Below are 25246 nucleotides of genomic sequence, written 5' to 3' on the forward strand. Positions count from 1 at the left end.
TGGATTGTTGATGCTCCTGCTCAAAATGATTACCCGATGAATCTGACAATATCCATTTTGTGATGAGTAGCTCTGGTCACATGACCACTTGATATCTAATGGTCAGGCTTTCAGCCTCAATTTGTACTCAGTAGCATGCCCGAAAGTAGTTTTCAAGTAGTGAGTGGTTTTCTCTTAAAGAAGTTCTGGTCATTTTCTAGAAATTATGTCTCTGTTGTGACTCTCCAGTTGTGTTTTGTCAAAGACTACACAGAGAATACTTACTAACCATGGATATTTCTTTTAAGATTGAATGTGATCTTGCACCACGGCTCAGACTTAACTGCATAAGCCTCCCTTGATTAAAATCACAGCCCAAATTGTCATACTTTCAATCTGAAATATGCTTTTCAAAATTCATAGAAGCCAACATACTGCTATGCCCTTTAATAGTCAATAGTTCAAAATGCAATAATTTGACCTTAATTTCAATGGGGATTTTTTTTTCAAAAATTCCCTATATGTTTAGAATAAGAGCTATTATTGTAGAAAGGATCAAGTGGAAGTCTCTGTAACTGCCCTTTGCAGCCATAATATTAAACCAAGTGTTAGATAAATATTGCAAAAATATATATTTTTCAAAGGGTGATCATTGTGTCAACATTTTAAGGGATCATACCATAAATATTAGAATCAGGACCATGTTCCTTGCTAAGACATTGCATCCTTAAATCCTAAGTAAAGACTCTTATCAATGTTTACTATTAATCATAACTGAACTTCTGTTATTATTTCAAAAAATATACAAACTAACATGCAAACAAAAAAAGTCAAAAAACATAAGCAGATATTTATGATGTAATATATTTATTAATTCATCTCAACATTTTACATGATGTAAAAAATATTCAAATTTGGGTTAAAGAAAATATGTCACAGAGAAGTTTAAGATGGTAGTGTAGGAAGATCTTGAGATCATCTCCTCTTACAGCACAAGAAATCTACAACTACATACGGACTAGTTTCCTCTAAAGAGAACATGGAAACTGAATTAACAGAGTCACAATAAGGGACAACACCAAGCAGGGTAGGAGAGACAGAGATGTGATCCTCCTAAGAAGAAAAGTCCACCTAAATTATGGCATTTCATTGTCCAGGAGGTATCTCAAATGTACAAAACTTTTTTTCTGAGCAATAAGGGATTTAAGCTCCACAAAAGAACCTTAGGGCATGCACAAGTGGGATGAGCCCTCAAAACATCTGGCTTTGAAAGCCAAAGTAGAATATACCTCTGAAAACTACATAACTGCAAAGAAAGAAAAACTCACTCTTAAAGGGTTCACAAACTGAGTGACTAGGCTTGAAAATATAGGAACACTTAGGTACATAAGAAAATATTAATACACATAAAGAAAGAAATGGACAGTTTAACAATAATAGTAAAGGACTTTACCATCCCACTTACATCAATGGATGGATAGATCATCCAAACAAAATCAATAAATAAACATTAAAACACATGTATTTAATAGATGTATCTAGAACAAATCATTCAAAGCAGTAAAATACTCATTTTTTTCAAGTGTACTTTAAGGATTTTTCAAGATAGATCACATATTAGGCACAAAATAAGCCTTAATAAATTTAAGAAGACTAAAATCATGTCAAGCATCTTTTATGACCACAGTGGTATGAAACTAAAAATCAATCACACAAAACTGGAAGAAACACAAACATGTGTAGGCTAAACAACATGTTACTAAACAGCCAATGGGTCAATGAAGAAATCAAAGAGAAAAATAAAAAATACCTTGAGACAAACAAAAATGGAAACACTGTTCCAAAATCTATGGGATATACAGCAAAAGCAGTTCTAAACAACATAGGCTTATCTCAACAAAGAAAAATCTCAAAACAGTTTTTCCTAACACTTAATAAATAAATTATTTATTTCTTAAAGTAGGAAAAGACAAAACATACAATGCTCAAAGTTAGATGAAAGAATATAACAGAGATCGAAGTAGAAAAAAAAGTAAAATAGAGACAAAAAACAAAGGGAATGATCCATGAAATTAACACTGGTTCTTTGAAAAGTTAAACAAAATTGATACACTTTTAGCAAGAATTAACAAGGAAAAATAAAAAGCATGCAATCAAATAAACAAAATCAGAAATGGAAGAAAGAATTTACAACCAACAAGACAGAAATACAAGGAACCATTAGAGATTACTATGAACAATTATGTGCCAACAGATTGGGCAACCTAGAAGAAATGAATAAATTCCTATAAATATACAATCTTCCAAAACTGAATCAAGAAGAAATAGATAATCTAAAAGACCAATTTTTGGTAATAAAATTGAATCAATAATTAAAAGCTACCCCAAAAAAGTCAAAGAACAAACACTTCATAAGTGAATTCTACCAAACATTTAAAGAACAGTTAATATCTATCCTTTTTAAACTAGTCTAAAAAGTTGAAAAGGAAGGAATGTTTCTAAACTCATTCTATGAGGCCAGTATTACCCTAATACCAAAACCAGATAATACTACAAAAAAAATTACAGACCTTACCAAAAAATAAAAATAAATTACAAACCAATATCTTGATAAACGGATGCATAAATCCTCAGCAAAATATTAGCAAACCAAATTCAACAATACATTAAAAAGATCATACACCATAATCAAGTAGGATTTGTCCCTGGGATGCAAGAATGATTCAATATCCACAAATCAATGAACATGATACACCACATTAACAAAACTAAAGTAAAAAGTATATGATTATCTCAAAAGATGCAGAAAAAGTATTTAACAAATTTCAAAATCTCTTTATGATAAAAACTCTCAACAAAATGTTTATAGAGGAAACATACCTCAAAATAATGAAGGCTATATATGACTGCTAACATCATATTCAACCATGAAAAGTTAAAAGTTTTTTATCTAAGATCAGAAATAAGACAAAGATGCGCACTCTCACCACTTTTATTCAACATAGTATTAGTAGTTCTAACCACAGAAATCAGATAAGCAACTAAAAATAAAAATAAAAAGGGATTTAAATTGGAAAGGAAGAAGTAAAACTGTCAATATTTGCAGATAGAAAACCCTAAGGACTTCACCAAAAACAATTAAAACTAATAAACAATTTTAATAAAGTTGCATGATACAAATTTAATATATGTAAATTTGTTTCATTTCTGGACATTAATAAAGAGCTAGCAGAAAAGGAAATTTAGAAAACAATACCAGCCCTAGCAGGTTTGGCTCAGTGGTTAGAATGTCAGCTCATGGACTGAAAGGTCTTGGATTCTATTCAGTTAGGGTTACATATCTTGGTTGCAGGATCAGTCCCCAAGTTCTGGTCCAGGTGCATGCAAGAGGCAACCAATCAATGTGTCTCTCCAACATCGATGTTCCTCTCTCTTTCTCTCTCTCTTTCCCTTTCACCCTCTCTGAAAAACAATGAAAAACAAATATCCTCAGATGAGGATTCAAAAAAAAGAAAGAAAAAGGAAAACAATACCATTTACAACTACATCAAACAAAAAGAATAATAGCAATAAATTTAATCAAGCATGTGAAAGACTTGTACTTGAAAACTCCAAGTCACTGATGAAAGAAATTGAAGACTCACAAGTAAATGGAACAATATACCATGTTCATGGTTTTGAAGAATTAATATTGTTAAAATACCTATACTACCCAAAGCAGTCTACAGATTCAGTGTATTCCCTATTAAAATACCAGTGGTGTTTCTCATAGAACCAAAACAAATAATCCTAAAATTTATATGGAATCACAAATGACCTTGACTAGCCAAAGCAATCTTGAAAAAACAAGAATAAAGCTGGAAGTAATATGCTTCTTGTTTTCATACTATACTACAAAACTATCCTAACCAAAACAGTATGGTACTAGCATAATAACAGACTCATATATTAATGGAACAAAACAGAAAGTCTAGAAATGAACACATTTATGGTCAATTAATCTATGACAAAAGAGGCAAAAATATATACTATATAAATGGTGCTGGAAAAACTGGACAGCTACATGCAAAAGAATAAAACTAGACCTCTTTTTTTTTTTTTTTAATATGTCCTTATTGATTTCAGAAAGGGGAAGGGAGAGGGAGAAAGAGAGTTGAAACACAAATGATGAGAGAGTCATCATTGATCAGCTGCCTCCTGTATGCCCCCGACTGGGGATCGAGCCTGCAACCCTGACAGGAATCAAACCTTGATCTCCTGGATCCTAGGTCGATGCTCAACCGCTGAGCCACGCCTTTACTTGGAACTGTCTCCTTTGGCAAGGACAAGAAGAGCAAAAATAAACAAGTAGGAGTACATCAAACTAAAAGCTTGTGCACAGCAAAGAAAACCATCTACAAAACATAAAGGCAACCTACTGAATGGGAGAAAAAAATTGCAAATCATACATATATCAATAGATTAATTTTCAAATATATAAAGATGCACACAATTAGAGAACAATAAAACAACCCCTTAACCCTGGCCCATGTTGCTCAGTTGTTAGAGCGTCGGGCTGCACACCAAGGGTTCCAGATTTGATTCCTGGTCAAGGGCACTTACCTAGGTTGGGGGTTCGTTCCCTTCCCCCAGTAGGGTGGTTATGAAGGCACCAATCAATGTGTCCCTCTCTCTCTCTTTCTTCTCTCCCTTCCATTCTCTCTGAAGAGCAATGGGAAAAATATCTTCAGGTAAGGAATAATAGAAAACACATACGAAAGAATAAAACAAAACAAACAAACAAATAAAAAAGCCCCTCATCTGGGAAATGCAAATCAAAGCAGTAATATATTATTTCACACCTGTCAGAATGACTTTTATAAAAAAGTCAACAAACAAATAGTGTCGGCTGTGACCTGCAATGGTGGGATTGTAAATTGATGCAGCATTATGGTAAACAGTAAGGAGATTCCTCAAAAATGTAAAAATAGAACTACCATATAATCCAGCTATTCAACTTCTGGATATTTTTCCAAAGATTCAAAACACTAACTGGAAAAAATATATGCAGTCTATGTTCATTGCAGTATCATTTACAATACCCAAGACATGGAAGAAGCTGCAATGTCTATCAATAGATAATAGATAAAGAAGACATGGTACATATATGTAATGGAATATCACTCAGCCATAAAGAAGAACAAAATTTCGCAATTTGCAACAACATAGATGGACCTAGTTAGTATTATGCTAAGTGAAATAAGTCAGGCAGAGCAAGACAAATAGGGTATGATTCCGCTTATATGTGGAATCTATAAAACCAAATAAATGAACAAACAAAACATAAAAATCTCATAGATACAGAGATCAAAATGATGGTTGCCAGATGGGAGGGTGGAGAGATAGGCAAAAAAGGTAAAAGGATTAAATACAAATTGACATTTATAAAAAAGTCATGGGGATGTAAAGCACAACATAAAGAATATAATCAATAATATTGTGATAACTATGTATGGTGCCAGTTGGGTACTAGGCTTATCATGTTGATCACTATGTAGGTATATAAATGTCTAACCCTTATGCCATAAGCTAATATATTTTTACTGTCCATTACAGTTGAAAATGAGTTTAAAAAGCAAAAAATTAAAAAAATGAGCAGCAGAAGTGAATAGATATTTTTTTCAAAAGAAGCCATAGAGATGCAGAAAAGATATGAAAAATAGCTTATCATCAGTAGTCATTAGGGAAATGGAAACCAAAACCACAATGAAATGTCACCTCTCACCTTACAGAATGCCAAGACAACAAATAACAAGTATTCGTGAGAATGTTAATAAATAGAAATCCTTGGACACTGTTGATAGCAATGGAAATTGGTGTAGCCGCTGTGAAAAACAATATGGAGGTTTCTCCAAAAAAAATTAGAAATAAAACTACCTTATGACTCAGCAAAACCACTTCTGGGCATTTATCCAAATAAAATGAAAACACTGTTTTGAAAAGATATTTGCACCCCTGTGTTCACTGCATCATTGTTTATTATAGCCAAGATACGGAAGCAACATGAATTTTCACTAACAGATGAGTATTTAAATAAGTGGAATGAGATTCTACTCAGCTGCAAAAGAATAAAATCTTGCCATCTTCAACAAAATGAATGAATCTAGAGGGCATTATGCTCATTTAAACAAGTCAAACAGAGAAAGACAAATACCATATGGTTTTACTTATATGTGGAATCTAAAATATAAGAACAACATAAAAAATAGACAAAAAAACAAAACAAAAACGGACTCAGAGATACAGAGAGCAGATTGATAGTTGCCAGAGGAAGGGATATGGGAGGATGGACAATATTGTTAAAATATGTCATATGCAAAAATTGTCCAAAGTGCATTTTAAATCACTTTGAGTTTAATAGGATGTATTAGCCCACAAATGAAGAGAGCAGATCTAAGAACTCTTGAAAATGTTGTTTCCTTCTCCTGATTCAAAAAAGAATTCAACATTTGGTTTCAATACAACCTGATTTATATCCAGATACCATCCACTAATTTTCTTTATGCTTACTGACTTTAACATGCTCTTTTAGATACTATTTGATGGAAAATTTCAGATCTTATTAAGTAACCTAAGGCAGTTTGCCTGAAGAAATACAACTCAATCAGAAGTATAGAAGGTATAGTACTATTTATTTAAAAAAAGCTTTCAATAAAAATTCAATAGAGCATTAAGATCGTGAGTGATTGAATTAAATGTTAAAAACTTTTAAGATAATGCACTCATTATCTTTAGAAGAGTCCAGAAAAAGATATCATTAGATTATCCACCCTGCAAAGACGACAACCAACTCCCAGCATTGCCCTAGTAATGTAGAGAAGCAATTATTCCCAAGTGCTAATGAGGGTTAGACTTTACTGCTTTCAATATGCTTATTGAAGGAATTTACTCTCCTGACTATTCTCTCAGTTACATTAGGTATGTGACAGTAATTTGAAAAGACAAAGTGAATATCTTATTAAATTTAACATAGTGCTGTAACTGTTAAATCGGTTTTATAAAGTGGCCAGATTGCAAGATTTTCTTAGAGTGATAGGTAATTACCTGAAATAATCATAAAAATGAATGGAAGTGATGTCATATATGATAAAAAGAGACAGACTGATTATGAAGATTCAAGGTCATTTGCACTGTTATATGCCAAAAATACAGATACATTCAATGAGGGCCATAAAGAGATGAGTAAAAGTTTTGGTAAAACAGTAGAGACTAGATTCAAGGCTTCAATAGGTTCTGATCAAAATATAGCAATGGCCCTGGTCAAGTGGAACAGTTGGTTGGAGCACTGTCCTGTACACCAAACGGTTGCAGGTTTGATTCTCCGTCAGGGCACATACCTAGGTTTCAAGTACAGTCCCAGTCAGGGTAAGTACATGAGGCAATAGATCGATGTTTCTCTCTTACATCAGTGTGTGTGTCTCTCTCCCTTCCTCTCTCTCTAAAATCAATTAAAAAACATGTCCTTGGGTGAGGACTTAAAAAGAAGTAACAATGATTCCTAGTAAGATTCCTAGATGATTGAAAATATTTTCTCAGATCACAGTAAACACTAAAAGCGCTGTAAAAGTAGTACAGAGAAGGTAGGGTCCTGGGTAAGGGAAATTATCCCCATTTACCCAGAAAATGCTCCAGTTCATTCCTGGAAAATGCTAAAGTTTGTTTACACATGGCATGGGACTCTGAGAAGATTTCCAGAGTTAAGCAGTCAAGAGCTGATTAAGGGGACAGGACACCCTCAAATCTGAGTCAGTCGCAGCTTCCCCTGCCTTCAGGTCTGGATTCGGCTCCTCCTTATCCAGTGATTTATAAATTAATTATTTATCACATCCAGTGATATGAAATGGTTGGGAAGAAACTAGACAACCACCAAAACAAGCAAAGAAGCAAAACAAAAACATAAGTAAAATGAAAACAAAATAAAAGAACTTCCTCCTTCAGAAAAGAGACTTTCAAATGGTTATCACTGGCTGACAGCATACAGAGCAGAACCATGCGGCCCTTCTTCCAGGGCTGTGGGGCTAAGTCCCTTTTTGAGACCGGAGCTCTGCTCTCAGGGAGGGGCTTTTTCATTCATTGTCCTTTGTAATCGCGGATTTGGCATCTAGAAATACTTCGATCAGAAGGATAGAAGGTGTAGTACTATTTATTTAAAAAAAGCTTTCAATAAAAATTCAATAGAGCATTAAGATCGTGAGTGATAAATTTGCCTTTGTTATTATTTCACATATCACACATGACTTGGATGTTATACAGTATGACCCCCTATGCCACATTGCATGTTTTACACTTTGTTTTTGTGGGCTTGGGGCCTGAGGTTATTGTAGATTTGGGAACCGTTGGGTTTTACACAACGGTTGGTTGGCAATTTAATTCTTTTGAAAAGTCAGAAACTTTACAATCTATCTTGTTTTTAATCAGTTCTTAGTGAATATAATCACAGCTCAAAACTTATATGCACATAGATTTTTTTTTTTTAATACTCACCTGAGGATATTTTTTCCATTGCTTTTTCAGAGAGAGTGGAAGAGGGAGAGAGAGAGAGAGAGAGAGGAACACCAATGTGAGAAAGACAGGTAGATTTGTTGCCTCCCGACTGGGGCCGGGATCAAGACGCAACCGAGGTACGCACCTTTGGCCAAAATCAAACCCAGGACCCTTCAGTCTGCAGGCTGACGCTCTAGCCATTGAGCCAAACCAGCTAGAGCTGCACATAGATTTTTAAGCCAACATTTTAATCATCTCTGTCTTCAATGCTAGCATTACTAAGCACCCAGTTAAAGACAATAGGGTGTGGCTAAATGTGCCTAACTTCCAGGCTTAGGAGTGTTTGTGAAGTGATATGTGTCAAGTTGGGAGATTGCCCTCAGAAGAACTGAATGTTTTCTCTTTTGGTTCTTTCCTCCTCCTCCAATGAGATGGCCATTGGATCGGCCACTTGGGATTTAGATACAAAAGCCAGGGTTATAGAATGATCAGATCACCCTACCTGATGGCATGCTTACTGCCTATTGCTTACATGAGAGAGAAATAAATGGCTCTTTTGGTTAAGCCACTGAATATTTTGGATCTATTTTTAAAGCCACCTAGCCTCTACCTTAAAAACAGAAACACAGTGTATTTAGAGGTTGCTATTGCTGTTTTATGACTTCTCAAGAAACCAATTGTTTCATAACCTGTTCACCTAAAATAAATAGAGCCTCAAACTGTATTAGTAATAATCCAGGGATATAGCTGCCAAGAGTATGTCAGAAATACAGAGAAAACTAGTTTGCTATATTTGTTATAATGTTTATAGCATAAGCATTATTGTACTTGTGTTTCAAATGGCCTTTTTATATGTAACACTCTGAATTTTCAACAAAATTCTTCTGAAAGCACTGTAATAAGTCAGGAGTTTATGAAAATATAAGTAATTCAATCCTCTTTAAAATTATGGAAGGACTTATACCCATCTACCTCTAATATTCTCCAAAAATTGATTGAAACCACAAACCACATACACATACACAGCATGAAAGAGATCTATGATCAGGTTCTGTGTATGTAAATATTGTCTATTAAAATCATATCTTATTGACATTCTAATATTTACAACTAACTTTTGAGGATTTTCTATGTGCCATATTCTGTAGTAAATAATTAGAACACAATTTAGACCTAAATGAGAATAAGCTCAAGTCCACACAGCTTGAAAGAAGCAGAACTGAGATTTAAATTGTTAACATTTAAGATATGAAAAAATTAAGTTCACTCTGTCAAGGTAATGACAACCACAATGCATAGAAGGGTTTTCATCTTAAAATAATTTCTCAAGATTAGTTACTTCTTCATTCAGATTACAAATTCATTAATACAGCTGATCTAGTTTGAAGGATTTTTTCCCTCACTTGGATTCAGTTTGGCATCTTGCCTGGGCATCCAATTTTAATTAATAATAAGATTCTATTAAGATGTTTCTATATTTAAGGTGGTAACTTTCTTATTTTTACTTATAATCTTTAGATTTAAATGTTGCATATGAGACCCTGTATTGATTATAAAACAGTCAATATCATTTCTCTGTATCCTGAATCCTATTCCCCTGTGAGGATCAGTGAGTTATATTTGGCCAAAGAATGTTGTGTAAAATCACCAAGTCATGAGTCTAAATGTGGTAGTGAGCATGAGCTTTAAGTATACAGATATCATGTGGGGCTGGTGTGGCTCAGTTAGTTGAGCATTGTCCCATGCACTGAAAGGTTGAAGATTCAATTTCTGGCCAGGGCAAATGCCCTGGTTGCAGGCTTGATCCCCTGTGGGGGGCATGCAGGTGGCAGCCCATCAATGTTTCACTCTCGCATCCATGTTTTTCTCTCTCTCTCTCTCCCTCCCTCTCCTTTCCTCTCTCTCTAAAAATCAATAAAAAATCTTTAAAAATAAAAAGTATACAGGTGCCAGTCTGTGCAAGATTAACATGAGAATGAAAGAGTTCACTTCTAAAATTCAAGTGTAACCAAGAGTAAGTCAATGGGTGAGTTCCCTGATATGAGACCTGTTATTCCAAATTGGTCACAGACCAAGTATATCTATCTAGTTGCCAGGAAAATTGGAAATGAAAGCAGATATCTAGAACACTGAAAGAAATAATTATTTATCTATAGAATTAAAATTAAAAATTTTTACCATGCCTCAATAAATAATCTGTGTATCATTCATCCCCTTCTTTCTCTCTGAATTTTTCAACTTAGAGACAGAATTTTGGGCAGCTGGGAAATTAAAAATATATTCTCTGGCTTAAAGCCAAAGTAGTGAGTTCCATTCCATATGCATCCCAACCTGAGTGAAGGGAAATTTTCTTGAATATTGAAGTCTTAACTCTTGAGGGTATGAATTTCCTTTTTTTTAAAAAAAAGAACATTCTCCAAATATATTCTGATGAATCCTCTTTTCACACTAGGAAGGAGTCAAGATATCTTGGCTCCATTCCAAAATTTCTGTCACCTTGTGGTAACGGAACAGCTTTATTTCAGTAGTTATTTAGTTATTTTTATATAAAGATTTGGTTATTTTTATTTTTAAAACTTTATTCCCAGCTCAGTTCAAAGTTTAATCTTTCCCCCTGCCTGAAGGCAGGCCATGCCCCTGGTTGGGGCTCTCAGAAAGAAAAGAATCTGGTCCTCCTTCTCTTTCTTCTGTGTATGAGCTCCGGTATGGGGCTCAAGGGGCAAGGAAGGGAGTTAGGCCAAGCCATGATCTTCTGACATGCCAGTAAACACCTCTTTGAATTCATGTGCTCTTATAACCTTTTCTTTTATTTTGCGATTTAGTTTATTTTTTAAAATTTATCTTTATTGTTGAAAGTATTACAGACATAAGTTTTTTCTCCCCATTGACCTCCTCCACCCAACTCCTGTCCCCTCCCCAGACCTTCACCACACTATTGTCTGTGTCCATGGGTTTTGCACATATGCATATAAGCTTTTGGTTAATCTCTCCCCCCCACACACACTCCTTCCCTCTCAGAATCATCTGTCTGTTGCATGCTTCCATGTCTCTGAATCTATTTTGTTTGTCTGTTTATTTTATCACTCTACTGATGTAGTGGTCTTTACATGGAGATACCCTTGGTATAAGCCAACAAGTTGTGCATGCCTTTACTTAGCTCAGTAACTGCCCACAGCCCCTCCCCTCTGGTAAGCCCACTGATCTTAGTTGAAAATCGTAGGGACAGTTGAAGTTTTTGTTCACCACCACACTGGGCCTCAGACATCTTATCTGGATTTCAGCAGAGGGTCAGCAGGTTCTGAAGCTTGGTAAGTAAGCATCAAGCTGGAGAACAAGATTGACCATGTCACTTTTTGCAACTACAGTTAGTCTTTGAAAAAGATTTTTGAAGGGTCACTTGGCTTTAAGCCTGTCATCTGCGAACCCTGCACTTCATATAAGGTTGATAACATTCTCAGACATCTTCTTATGTTGGCTTGAGAGTGGAGCCAGAGCTAAGATTCTGAGTTATTCAGCCTGTTAATTAACCTTGAGGAAAACTGGTTGTTCTCACATGCTCAGGGAGTTTTCACCTCAGAATGTGGGGTACATAGTAATTTTGTTCTCAGCTTTGGAACATGGCATCGACTCTAGTCCAACAGAAAAAAAAAGTGCCTTTTGATATTATAGGAGAGCTCATTAGTTACTCTGAGATAGAATCCTGTTATGACTCATTCATTCTACTGGTTATTGCAGACGGCCAGGGAAATTGACATCTATTCTCTCCTACTAATGCCGTGAGAGCAAAGTCCCCTTGTTCTCCTACAAAGCATTCAGAGCTCCTTTTGATTAAGAGGGAAGATGGACCTCTGCTCTTCAAATGTAAACACAGAAGAGGAGGGTAGCAGTACAAATCACTGTAATGAGTAGAAAAGGAAAATACAGTTCTCTTGGCAGCTGAGAAAGACTGAATTCTTAAAAGCATGTCATCCAAAGTCCACACTGGAAGGGACTGGAGGGACTGTGTAAGTCAAGTCTGATTTTACACTGGAGAAAACCAAGGTCCAGAGCAGGGAAAGAATGTGCTGATGGTTCCTCAGCTTTTTTGAATGATAGAGATTAGAAACCAAATTGTTTGATAACAAATGATTTCCACAGAAATTCTAAAGTTGTTTTATCAAACTGTTTGAACGCAGAAATATAGGAGCCTGCATGCTTCACTGGAATAACACACCCATAGCTATGATGAGAAAAGTATTAATGTATTTGTTGGCATCGGTACTGAATACCATGCAGTTAGGAGAATTCCTTTCAGTGTCTCTTGTCTCTGGCAGGATAAAACAAGTGTCAGGTCCATCACCTGCTAGGCCTCCCAGGCTTACTGACACTGACAGGCGCTCACTATCACTCAGAGGTATGTGTCCTGTATGTTCCAGATGGAACACAATATGCAATTTCCATTTCCTTAGTATATGTGCCCAATATTACTCATCCCCACTAAGTAGTAATAGGCAAAGATATTAAAAGATTTGCAATAAACAAAGACAGCTGCCTAATTGAAATACTACCCAGCACCAGCAAAACTTCAAATTACATAGATAAGGTAAAAGAGAACTTATGGTCTTTGTAAAATGAAAGCATATGTTAATTTTGCTTGAAGTAGGAATTTGAGATTATCCTATTAAACACTTTGGCATACCTTCAACTTACTTTCCCTTCTTATCCTTCACATTGTTCTCATAAGGAATAAACCTCATCCAGAATTAGTATCAATGTATATTTAAAAACTTGGAAATAATACTTTAGTCATATATCCTGTCATGAAAAATGACTAATGTCAAGAGGGCATCTTTTGTATTGGTTGTAGTCTGCTTCAAATAATAAAACTGTGTTCTAATGAGCTGACATTTCCAATGCCCTGAAGAGGTTCTGTAATTAGGTATCTGAAAACAGTGGAGCAGTTATGCAGTTGTAGTTATTTTTAATTGCTTATTCCTAATGAGGCAGCATTTTGGATTAACTTGCTATATTTGTAGTGGGTCAAAAAATACCACCTTAATGTTCTGAAATATTTGCCTCTACCCCTAAATAAGTAAAAGGACATTTTTTTCTTCCTTTTATTTTGTTAACTTAAAGTATTCTGCCACCTTCACTTGGCTATTCAATAAAATTATGTATCCAAAAATGGAAACTGCTGTGTGTTTTCACAGTGTGGGTAAGATCACTGCATCTTTGACAGAGTGCAGGAGCTCACACACATTTTGAGTGAAATAAGATAGGCAATTAGTCACCCAAGTTCAAAAATATTGTGTGTAATGTTATATGCAAAACAATACACTTAAACCCCACTTACATTTATAGTCCAATTATTAAAAAATTACTAAAACTGCATATACCTTCAGGTAGCCTTCTACATGACTTCCAGTTATTATTGAGTCCCTGAATTTGTATCTCAGTTACAAATCCACCTAAGTATTTCTGACAAGGCTTCCTCTTTAAGCTTTCACATACCTGGTGCTCCTTTCACTGTCCTCTGTTAGAATGCCTACTTGAATGCCAAGGGGAAAGTTTCTCCTTTCCTCCCAAGACCACCACTAGCATGAATGCCAAGGTGGTGGAAAGTTTTGCACAAATGTAGGAAATGAGTCTCTTCCCAATTTTTCACTTAACATTGAGAGAAAGCATTCCTGTGCAAGGAGTTCTGAGTTAGTCAGGATTCTCTAGAGAAACAGAAGAAACAGCAAGGGTGTGTGTGTGTGTGTGTGTGTGTAAAGAGATTTATTATAAAGAATTGACTTACAAAATCATAGAAATTGAGAAGACCCCAAATCTGTGATCTAAGGCCTAACAACCAGGAGAGCTGATGATATAAATTATAATCCACATCTGAAGACAGGAGAATACTGATGTCCCAGCTTGAAGACATTTAATGGATTGGATAAAGCCTACCCACAATAGAGAGGGCAATATTTTTATTCAGTTTACAGATTCAAATATTAATCTCGTCTAGAAAAATTCTCACACCCATTCAGAGTAATGTTTATACAAAAATCTGGACACTTTTAGCCAGTCATGAAATTAATCAACACCCTTTCCTTGAGTTGCTGGCCTTCTTCTTCTTATACCATGTTAGCAACTCTTGGACCTCAACCTTCCACAGCTTCATGAGAACAAGAAAATTATTTCTCTTTTCTAATCATAGATAAATCTGCTTTTATTAGCTGGAAAATTACTTTCTTGCCTTAAGAAGCACTCACTAAAAGGATATACTTCTGTTTCTAACTTGTAACTATGTGACCAAATCCTAAAAGGCACCTGGAGTCAAGAATCTAGACATCGCACAGTAAAATATTATCTCTAAAAGACCCAAACATATTTTTTCCAGAAGAAAAATAACAATTGTACCTAAAGTAAAAATACCACATCTCTTTGGAATATGTTTGAGACAGAAGTCTTTACCTCTTGGAGACTACATATACTGAGACCCAGAATTCAGGTACTAAGACACAAGGGCTTTACTTAAATAGTTTCTTCAAGAAGAAAGTAACCTCATGGTATATACTAGGAGTGGAAATTTAGAGCTGAAACAAGAACAGGGAAAAATTTATTTCTTTCCTAAAAAACTGATGCAGAGGTCAACAATTTATATGGAATCACAAAAAACCTCAAGCAATCTTGAGAAAGAAAAACAAAGTTAGAAGTGTCACACTTCTTGACATCAAACAAGGCCATTGCAATCAAAACAGCATGGTATTTGTATACGAACAGGCATATAGATCAATGAAAAAGAATAGAGAGCATAGAAATAAACCCACACCTTTATAGTCAATTAATAGTTCACAAAGGAGGCAAGAGCATACAACGGAGTAAAGGCAGTCTCTTCAATAAATGGTGTTGAGAAAATTGAACAGCTACATGAAAAAAAATTAAACTAGATCACCAACTTATACCATATAGAAGAATAGAGTAAAAATGGATAAAAAACTTAATTGTAAGTCACAAAGCAATAAAAATCCTAGAAGAAAACATAGGCAGTAAAATCTCAGATTCCTCTTGCAGCAATTTTTTTGCCAATATATGTCCAAGGGCAAGGGAAATAAAGGAAGAATAAACAAATGGGACAACATCAAACTAAAAAGTTTCTGTTCAGCAAAAGAAACTGTCAACAAAAAGAAAAGACAACCCACTGACTGGGAGAACATATTTGCCAATGATGCACCTGATAAGGGGTTAATATCCAAAATTTATAAATAACTTATAAAATTCAACACAGAGAAGACAACTCAATTAAAAAATGGGCACAGGACCTGAATAGACACTTCTCCAAAGAGAACATACAGATGGCCAACAGACAAGAAAAGATGCTCAACATCACTAATAATCAGAGAAATGCAAATTCAAACCACAATGAAATACCACCTCACACCTGCCAGAATGGCTATTATAAATAAATCAACAAACAAGAAGTGCTGGAGAGGATGTGGAGAAAAGGGAATCTTCGTGCATTGTTGGTGGAAATGTGGACTGGTGCAGCCACTGTGGAAAACAGTATGGAGTTACCTCAAAAAATTTAAAATGAAGCTGCCTATGACCCATCGATTTCACTTTTGGGAATTTATCAAAGAAACCTGAAATACTAAATTGAAATAATATATGCACCCCTATGTTCATTGGAGCATTATTTACAATAGCCAAGATATGAAAACAGTCCAGGTGCCCATCAGTAGATGAGTGGGTACAAAAGTTATGGGATATTTACACAATGGAGTACTAGATGGCTTTAAAAAGAAAGAACTCTTACCCTTTGCCACAGCATGTATAAATCTATCTGGAGATTACTATGCTAAGTGAAACAAGCCAATCAGAGAAAGAAAGATGCCATATGATTTCACTTATATGTGGAATCTAATGAACAAAATAAACTGACAAACAAAATAGAAATAGAGGCATGGATACATGGAACAGACTGACAGCTGTCAGAGGGGGGGGAATAGGTAGTCTGGATGAAAGAAGGTGAAGGGATTAAGCAAAATATAAATATTACATAGATATAGATGGAAAAGGGGATTGGAGATAGGTAGAGGTGGGCAAAGGGAGGGGAAATGGGAACAGAAAGAGACTTTGCTTCAGGCAGTGGGAGCTCAACGCAGTATACAGATGATGTTTTGATGAGTTGTACATTTGAAACTTGTATGATTTTGTGAACCAATGTCACCCCACTAAATTCAGTTAAAAAAAAACACCTTATGCAGAGGGTTTCATGATATTATCCTGCTAAAATATCTTTAGATTACAACTTCCATGTACATACCATTTTTAAAAATATGTTTCTGTTGATTTCAGAGAGAGAGAGGGAGAGTGAAAGATAGAAACATTGATGAGAAAGTCATTGATCAGCTGCCTCTTGAACACCCCTCACTGGGGATCGTGCCCACAACCCAGGCATGTGCCCTGACTGGGAATTGAACCATGATCTCCTAGTTCATGGGTCAATGCTCAACCACTGAGCAACACTGGCTGAGCAATGTACATACCACTTCTTTAAAGATTTTTTATTGATTTTTAGAGAGAGAGGAAGGGAGAGAGAGACAGAGAAAGAGAAACAGATGTGAGAGTGAAACATCTATGGGTTGCTTCCTGCATAGCCCCTACCAGGGATCGAACCTGCAGCCTATGTATATCACATTTTAATTTTGAAATCCATGATGTCCTGAAATGCATACATAACTTTTAAAAATAGAATGAAATAATTAAGAAAATGGAACATAAGAGGACTGCTTATCCCTCACAATATCTCTTTGTCTTTGCTCTTATAGAAGGGCCACAACCTTCAGTTGAAGACTCCAACAGCAAGAAATGAGCTTTCAAACTTGTTGATTAAAACTATAAGAATACTAAAATTTATTAAAAGTAGGGAACAAGATGTGCAGGTTAAAGTGTGGCCTTTGAAGCTAGACTGACTGCCTGGGTCCCCTGATTACTAGCGATCATGCCTAATCACTAAGCCTCAGCCCCCTCTTCTCTAAAAGGAGGATAATTATGGTGCCTGCTTGATAAGATTGTGGGAGTTAAAGCAACTGCAGGTGACTTCTTGAAACATGGCCTGGTACATACTAAGAACTCAATAAAGTGCTCACATATGTCTTTTGAAATGAAGAATGAGATAGAAACATTTCTCGATGGTACTGATAATGCAATAAAAACATGTATATGCTTCAGAGCAGCTTGCTTAGATCTGAACAACACATTCAAGCACCCAGAACAGCTTGAAGCTGTGACTTTAGGGCCAAAATAACATGACTTTAGATTCTGTGGATTCAGTAATAGCACTTCTTAAGAAACCTGCATTGTGTTGCAAGTGGTCCTAACATGGAGGACTTGACTCTTTCCCAACCTTAGATGATTCTTTTCATTCATCATAGAAAGACATCTATGATACAATAGTCTGGAGAAGACCTGGGGCTTGGGGTGGATGCTGGGTGGAGGGGATCAATAGGAAAAAAGGGGACATCTGTAATACTTTAAATAATAAAAAATAAAAATAAAAACAAATAAATAAATTCATATTTAAAAGACATGTACAAGCAATATAAAATAATATGAAGTACTTTTTAGAACTCAAAGGCATAAGAGAGGATTAGAAACCCATTTGTTTCTGGGGATAAGCTTGGGGAAAATAGAAAGATGGTAAAAGGGCTCAAAATTTAAGCTATAAAGGTGAATAAGGTCTGAGGACCTAATGTAAAGCATAGTGACAATAGTTGACAACACTATTGTATAACTGAATTTTGCTAAGAAAGTAGAACTTAAATGTTCTTACCAAAAAAATGATAAATATATGAGGTGATAGATATGTTAATCAACTACATGGGGAATAACTTATTTGACAATGTATATGTGTAGCAAATAACCACTATGTACATTTTAAGTATCTTATAATGTCAATTATACCACCATTTGTCTTCATTTCCCACCTTAAATATAATTAGCATTTCTACTTTTGCATGTGACAGGCAAAAAAAAAAAAAAAAATCTTGCTGGCTCATCTAATAACACAAAGCTCCACGATTTCTGGTCCACATTTGATTCAAATATCCAGGATGGACTGGCAGAGCTTGCTGCCTTTTCCAAACACTCTGGGAAATAAAGTAGGATTTCCTCATTTAAAAGAAATGGAATGAGAAGAATCCAGAACCTGAATATTGCTTCAAGCCATCTTCCTCGAATCAGAGATAGAAATCTTCAGGGAAGATTACCCTTGGAAAAAGGGCCTACTTTGTGTTTCTGCAATGCCCCCTGTTGGCTGATGCCAGAACATTGATTCTTCCTGTGGCTCTAGGAAGACTTAATAGGATGCCACATTGTTGCTCTTGGGACGCAGGGGGTTCCTCAAAGCAAGTGTTGAGCTAGAGGTAATTGGATTTGGCTGAGACCTTCCTATAAATGAAGGCCAGTGCTTCAAAGTGGGTTTGAATAACAGCAGAAGAAAAACTTCTCTAAAGCATGTTAAAGCCTGTTAGTGTTTCCAAGACAAAGGCATAGATAGGATCTTAGCAGAAGGAAAAAAACTCAGAGTCAGTGTAATAAAGGAGTCAGGCAGGTAGAGAGGCACTGAGGACCACATTCTGAGAACTCTAGTCTTAGCAGATAGTCTGGGGCAGCTGCTGTGTAGAGGTACACTAGGTGGCAAAAACACATTTTTTGGTTGGGAGGTACACACAGTATACTATGGGAAATACACATGTAAGTGAATAATTATGTCACAAAGTGAGGAGGAGGCTAGTTATTTTATCCATAACCTTTTCTTTCTTTTTTTTTTTTACCTTTTCACTGAATTTATTGGGAGTGACACTGGTTAATAAAATTATATGTTTATGGTGTATAATTCTATAATACATCATCTGTATATTGTATTGTGTGTTCTCCACCCCAGGTCAAGTTTCTTTCCATCACCAGTTATCCTCCCTCTTCTACCTCCTCCAACCTGCTTTTTCCTCTGATAATTACCATAGTGTTCATATTGTTGTCTGTGTTTATGAGGTTTTTAAAATTATTATTATTATTATTGCTTAATCCTTTCACATTTTTCACCCAGTCCCCCAAACCCCTTCCTTCTGACATGTGTCTATGAATCTGTTTCAATATATTTTTGTTGGTTTATTTTGTTCATTAGAGTTCACATGTGAGTGAATCATATTATATTTGTTTTTATCTGACTGGCTTGTTTTACTTACCATAATTCTCTCAAGGTCCATCCATGCTGTCCAAAAGGGTAAGATTTCCTTCATTTTTGTGGCTGAGCACTATTCTGTTGTGTAAATGTACCACATCTTTTTATCCCCGTATTTATTAATGGGCACTTGGACTGCTTCCAAATCTTAGGTATTGTAAATAATGCTGCAACAAACAAAGGGGTGCATATATCCTTTTGAATTATTTTGGATTTCTTTGGATATATTCACAGAAGTGGAATTGCTGGGTCATAAGGCAGTTCCATTTTATTGAAGTAACTCCATACTGCTTTCCACAGTGGCTGCACCAGTCTTCATTCCCATCAACAGTGGTCAAGGGTTCCCTTTTTCCACATCCTCACCAACACTTGTTTGTTAATTTATTGATGATAGCCATTCTGACAGGTGTGAGGTAATACTTCATTTTGGTTTGAATTTGCATTTCTTTGGTTAGTGATGTTGAGTATCTTTTCATATGTCTGTGGGACATCTGTATGTCCTCTTTGCATAAGTGTCTGTTCAGGTCATTTATTCATTTCTTAATTGGATTGTTGGATTTTTTGGTGTTGAGTTTAATAAGTATTTTTGTTGTTTGTTTATTATTTTAATCCTCACGTGAGGACATGCTTAGAGAGAGGGAGGGAGAGAGAGAGAGACAGAGAGAGAGAGAGAGAGAGAGAGAGAGAGAGAGAGAGAGAGGCATCAATAAGAAAGAGAAATATCCATCAGTTGCCTTCTGCACCTGCCTCGACCTGGTATTGAACCCGCAACCCAGGTATGTACCCAGACCAGGAATTAAACCAGCAACCTTTAGGTGCACAAGATGATGTTCAACCAACTGAACCACTTCGGCCAGGCTTACAGTTTTTATAAATTTTGGATATTAACCTTTTATCAAATGTATCATTAGCAAATATTTTCTCCCATTAAGGGGTTATCTTTTCATTTTGTTGATAGTTTCCTTTGCTTTGAAAAAACATTTTAGTTTGAGCTACTTCCACTTGTTTATTTTTTCTTTTGTTTTTCTTTGAATCAGGACATAAATCAGAAAAATTATTGCTATGAGAAATGTCTGAGATTTTTACTGCCTATGTTTTCTTCTAGGATTTTTATGGTTTCATATCTAATACTTAAGTCTTTAATCCATTTTTAGTTTATTCTTGTGTTTGTGTAAGAAGGTGGTAGTTTCAATTTTTTGCATGTATCTGTCCAGTTTTCCAAACAACATTCATTGAATAAACTATCTTTACCCCATTTCTTTGACTCTTTTCTCAAATATTAATTTACTATAAAGGCTTGAGTTTCTTTCTGGGCTCTCTATTCTGTTCCACTGATCTATATGTCTGTTTTTACAGCAGATCCATGTTGTTTTGATTATTAAGGCTTTGTACTAGAGTTTGATATTAGGTAGCATAATTCCTATAAATTTTTTCCTCTTTTGGGTCCATATAAATTTTTAGATTATTTGTACTATTTCTGTAAAATACACCATGGTATCTTGACAGAAATTGCATTGAATCTATAGATTGTTTTGTGTAGTATGACATTTTAATGTTATTTCTTCCCTTCCATGAACATAGTACATACTTCTACTTATTTGTAAATTCTTCACTTTTTTTCTTCACTGTCTTATAATTTTCCAAGTACAGGTCTTCTATATCCTCAGTTAAATTTATTTATGGTTTTATTTTCCATGCAATTTTAAATTGGTTTGTTTTCTTAGTTTCCTTTTCTGATGGTTTATTATAGGGGTATAAAAATGCATCTGATTTCTGGATATTTATTTTGTATCCTGCTACTACACTGAATTAATTTATCAGTTATAGTCATTTTTGGTGGAATATTTAAAGTTCTCTATCTATAGTATCATGTCATCTGCAAATAATAACAGTTTTACTTCTTCCTTTCCAATTTGGTTGCCTCTTATTTCTTCTTCCTTTCTGAATGCTGTGACTGGGACTTTCAGTACTATGTTAAGTAAAAGTGATAGCAGACATCCCTGTCTTGTTCCCAATCTTAAGAAAATTGCTTGACGTCTTTGTCCATTGAGTATGATGTTGGGGGTGGGTTTGACATACATGGTCTTTATTATGTTGAAGTACGTTTCCTCTATTCCCACTTTGCTGAGTTTTTGTGTTGTTGTTTTTAATCATAAATGGGTGTTGGATTTTATCAAATGCTTTTTTTGTATCTATTGATATAATCGTGTTTTTTATCCTTTATTCTGTTTATGTGGTGTATCATGTGTATTGGTTTGTGAATATTGTACCAACCTTGCATCCCCTGAATAAATCCCACTTGACTATGGTGTATGATGTTTTCGATGTATTGATGGATTCGGTTTGCTAATATTTTGTTGCGAATTTTAGTATCTATGTTCATCAGGGATGTTGGCTTATAATTTCTTTCTTTATACTGTCTGTATCTAATTTGGAATTACGATAATGTTGCTCTCCTAAAATGTGCTTGGAAGTCTTCCTTCCTCTTGAATTTTTTGTTATATCGTGAGAAGGCTTGGTGTTAGTTCTTGGAATGTTTGGTAATATTCACTATATTCACTTGTAAAATCATCCAGTCCAGGACTTTTATTTTGTTGGGAGTTTTTTGTTTTTGTTTTTGTTTTTATTACTGCTTCAATTTCAATAGTTGCAATTGGTGTGTCTAGATTGTCTGATTCTTCCCAATTCAATTTTGGAAGATTGAATGTTTCTAGGGATTTATCCATTTCATCCAGATTGTCCAATTTTTGGCATATAGTTGTTTATAATATTTTCTTACAATCCTTTGTATTTCTTTGGTGTCAGTTGTTATTCTTTTTTTTCTTCATGAGTCTGTTTAAATGTTTTTCACTATTGTTTCTCTTTTTAAAAAACTAGCTCTTGGTTTATTTACCTTTTGTATTTTTTTGGACTATTTTTAAAAAATATGTTCTTTTTTATATTTATTTTTAGAGAGAGGGGAAGGAGAGAGAGATAGAAACATTGATGAGAGAGAAACAGTGATCAGCTGCCTCCTGCATGCACCCTACTTCATGCCCTCTACTGGGGACTGCAACTGCAACTCGGGAATGTGCCCTGACTAGGAATCTAACAGGTGCCCTCTTGGTGCTTGGGTCCATGCTCAACTACTGAGTCACAACTGCTGGGCTGGACTCTATTTTGTTTATTTGTGTTCTGATCTTTATTATTTTCTATCTTCTCCTCACTTTGGACTTTGTTTGTTGTTTTTTTCCTAGTTCTTTTAAATGTAAAGTTAGATTATTTATTTGAGATTTTTCTTGTTTCTTGAGGTAGGACTCTAATGCTATGAATTTCCCTCCTAGGACTGCTTTCACTCTGTCCCATGGATTTTGAGTTGTGTTCTCATTTGTTTCAAGAGGTATCTTTTGATTTTTTCCTTGATCTTATTGTTAACCCAATTATTGTTTAGTAACATGTTATTTAGTTTCCACGTTTTTGTGTTTTTCAGTATTTTTCTTGTGATTGATTTCTAGTTTCATGACTTTATGGTAAGAGAAGATGCTTGATAAGATTTCAGTTTTTTAAAATTTACTGAGATTTGTTTTATGTCCTAATAGGTGGTTTATCCTAGGAAAGTTTCCATGTGCATTTGAAAAGAATGTATATTCTGCTTCTTTGGGGTGAAATGCTCTGAAGATATAGATTAAATCTATCTGGGCTAATGTGTCTTTTAAGATTGCTATTTCTTTGTTGATTTTTTGTCTGGAAAATCTATCAGTTGATGTGAATGTGGTGTTAAAATCTCCTAACATGACTGTATTATTGCCAATATCTTCCTTTATGTCCATCAAGATTTGCTTTACATATTTCGGTGCTCCTATGTTGGGTGCATAAATGTTACAGGGATTATATCCTCTTGTTGGATTGATCCCTTATCATTATGTAGTGTCCTTCTTTGTCTTTCACTATAGCCTTTCTTTTAAAGTCTATTTGTAAGATATAAGTATTGCTATCCCAGCTTTTTTCCCCCTTTCCATTTGCATTAAATATTTTTTTCCATCCTGTTACTTTTTGTCTGTTCATCTTTTGTCCTGAGTTGAGTCTCTTACAGACAGCACCTACAAAGTTCTTGTTTGCTTATCCATTTAGCTACCCTATATCTTTTGATTGGGGAGTTTAAGACATTTACATTCCAGTGATTTTTTTAAAAAAAAAATATCTTTATTGATTTCAGAGAGAGGAAAGGAGAGGGAAAGAGAGAGATAGAAATGTCAATGATGAGAGAGTCATTGATCGGTTACCTCCAGCACGCCCCTACTGGGGATCGAGCCCGCAACCAGGGCATGTGCCCTGACCGGGAATCGAACCCTGATCACCTGGATCCTAGGTCGATGCTCAACCTCTGAGCCAAGCCTGGCTGGGCTCAAGTGATTTTTGATAGGTACATAGTCATTGTCATTTTATTCTTCTAATTTTCTTTCTTTCTTCCTGCCCTCCCTCCCTTTTTCTTTCTTTTTTTCTTTCTTTCTTTTTGCCTTTTTTCTTTCTTTCTCCTCCTCTTTCTTCTTTTTTTCTCTTTTTTCTATTTTTCTTCTTCTCCTTTTTCAAAAAGGCCCTTTAAGATTTCTTAGAATATTGGTTTGGTGGTAACAAACTACTTTAGCTGTTTCTTATTTGTGAAGCTCTTTCTCTTTCCATTTTACATAATATCTTTGCTGGGTAAAGGAATCTTGATAGTAGATTCTTGCTTTTCATCACTTTGAATATTTCATGCCAATTTTTTTTGACCTGACATGCTTCTTTTGAGAAATCAGCTGACTGTCTTGTGGGAGCTTTCTTGTAGGTAACTAGCTATTGTTCTCTTGCTGCTTTTAGGATTCATTCTTTGTTTTAAACCATTGCCATTTTAATTATGTTGTGTCTTGGTGTGAGCTGCATGAAACATTTCTTCAAGAAATAGAAAATAAGATAAAAAACATGGGCCTTTGTTAAAGCACTTTCTATTGAAAGAAATGCAGTATGAAACTGAAATACTGTCCTTAACATGGCCTTAGAAGTGAAATAAATTACAGCCCTTTCTTTCTTAGCAAAGTTCTTTCATGATGAAAATAATATTTGTGAAAAGCAATACTTGAAAATACAAGTCATGTGGCTTTCTCTATTAATTGTGTTAAAACAATATGTGATTTCTCAAGAATAAGCTACCTTTCAGCGATTATGTCATATTTAAACAAACCCAAGAAAATAAAGGAAATCTTACAATGTCTCGTTTTTAATGACTAGATTTAGTAAAGAGTGACTGATAGGAAGACAATTTATACACTGACATTTTATTCTACTTTTCTCTAGCCTTAATAAAATTTTATTGTTCATTTAATATATCTTTATTAATCATCTGTGAGCAAGTTGCTAGCCTGGGTGCTAAGATACTGCTTCTTAGTATAGTCTATCAAAGTAATCAGTTGGTCACACCCATAAGAGTTTTCTTTAAACTTTTATCATAAAATGCTAGAAATGTGCCAAAACAGACAAAAGAGTATAAAGAATCTCCACACACATGGCACTAAACTGAAC

This window comes from Miniopterus schreibersii (assembly GCF_964146895.1).
Source record: "Miniopterus schreibersii genome assembly, chromosome: 1".
NCBI lineage: Eukaryota > Metazoa > Chordata > Mammalia > Chiroptera > Miniopteridae > Miniopterus > Miniopterus schreibersii.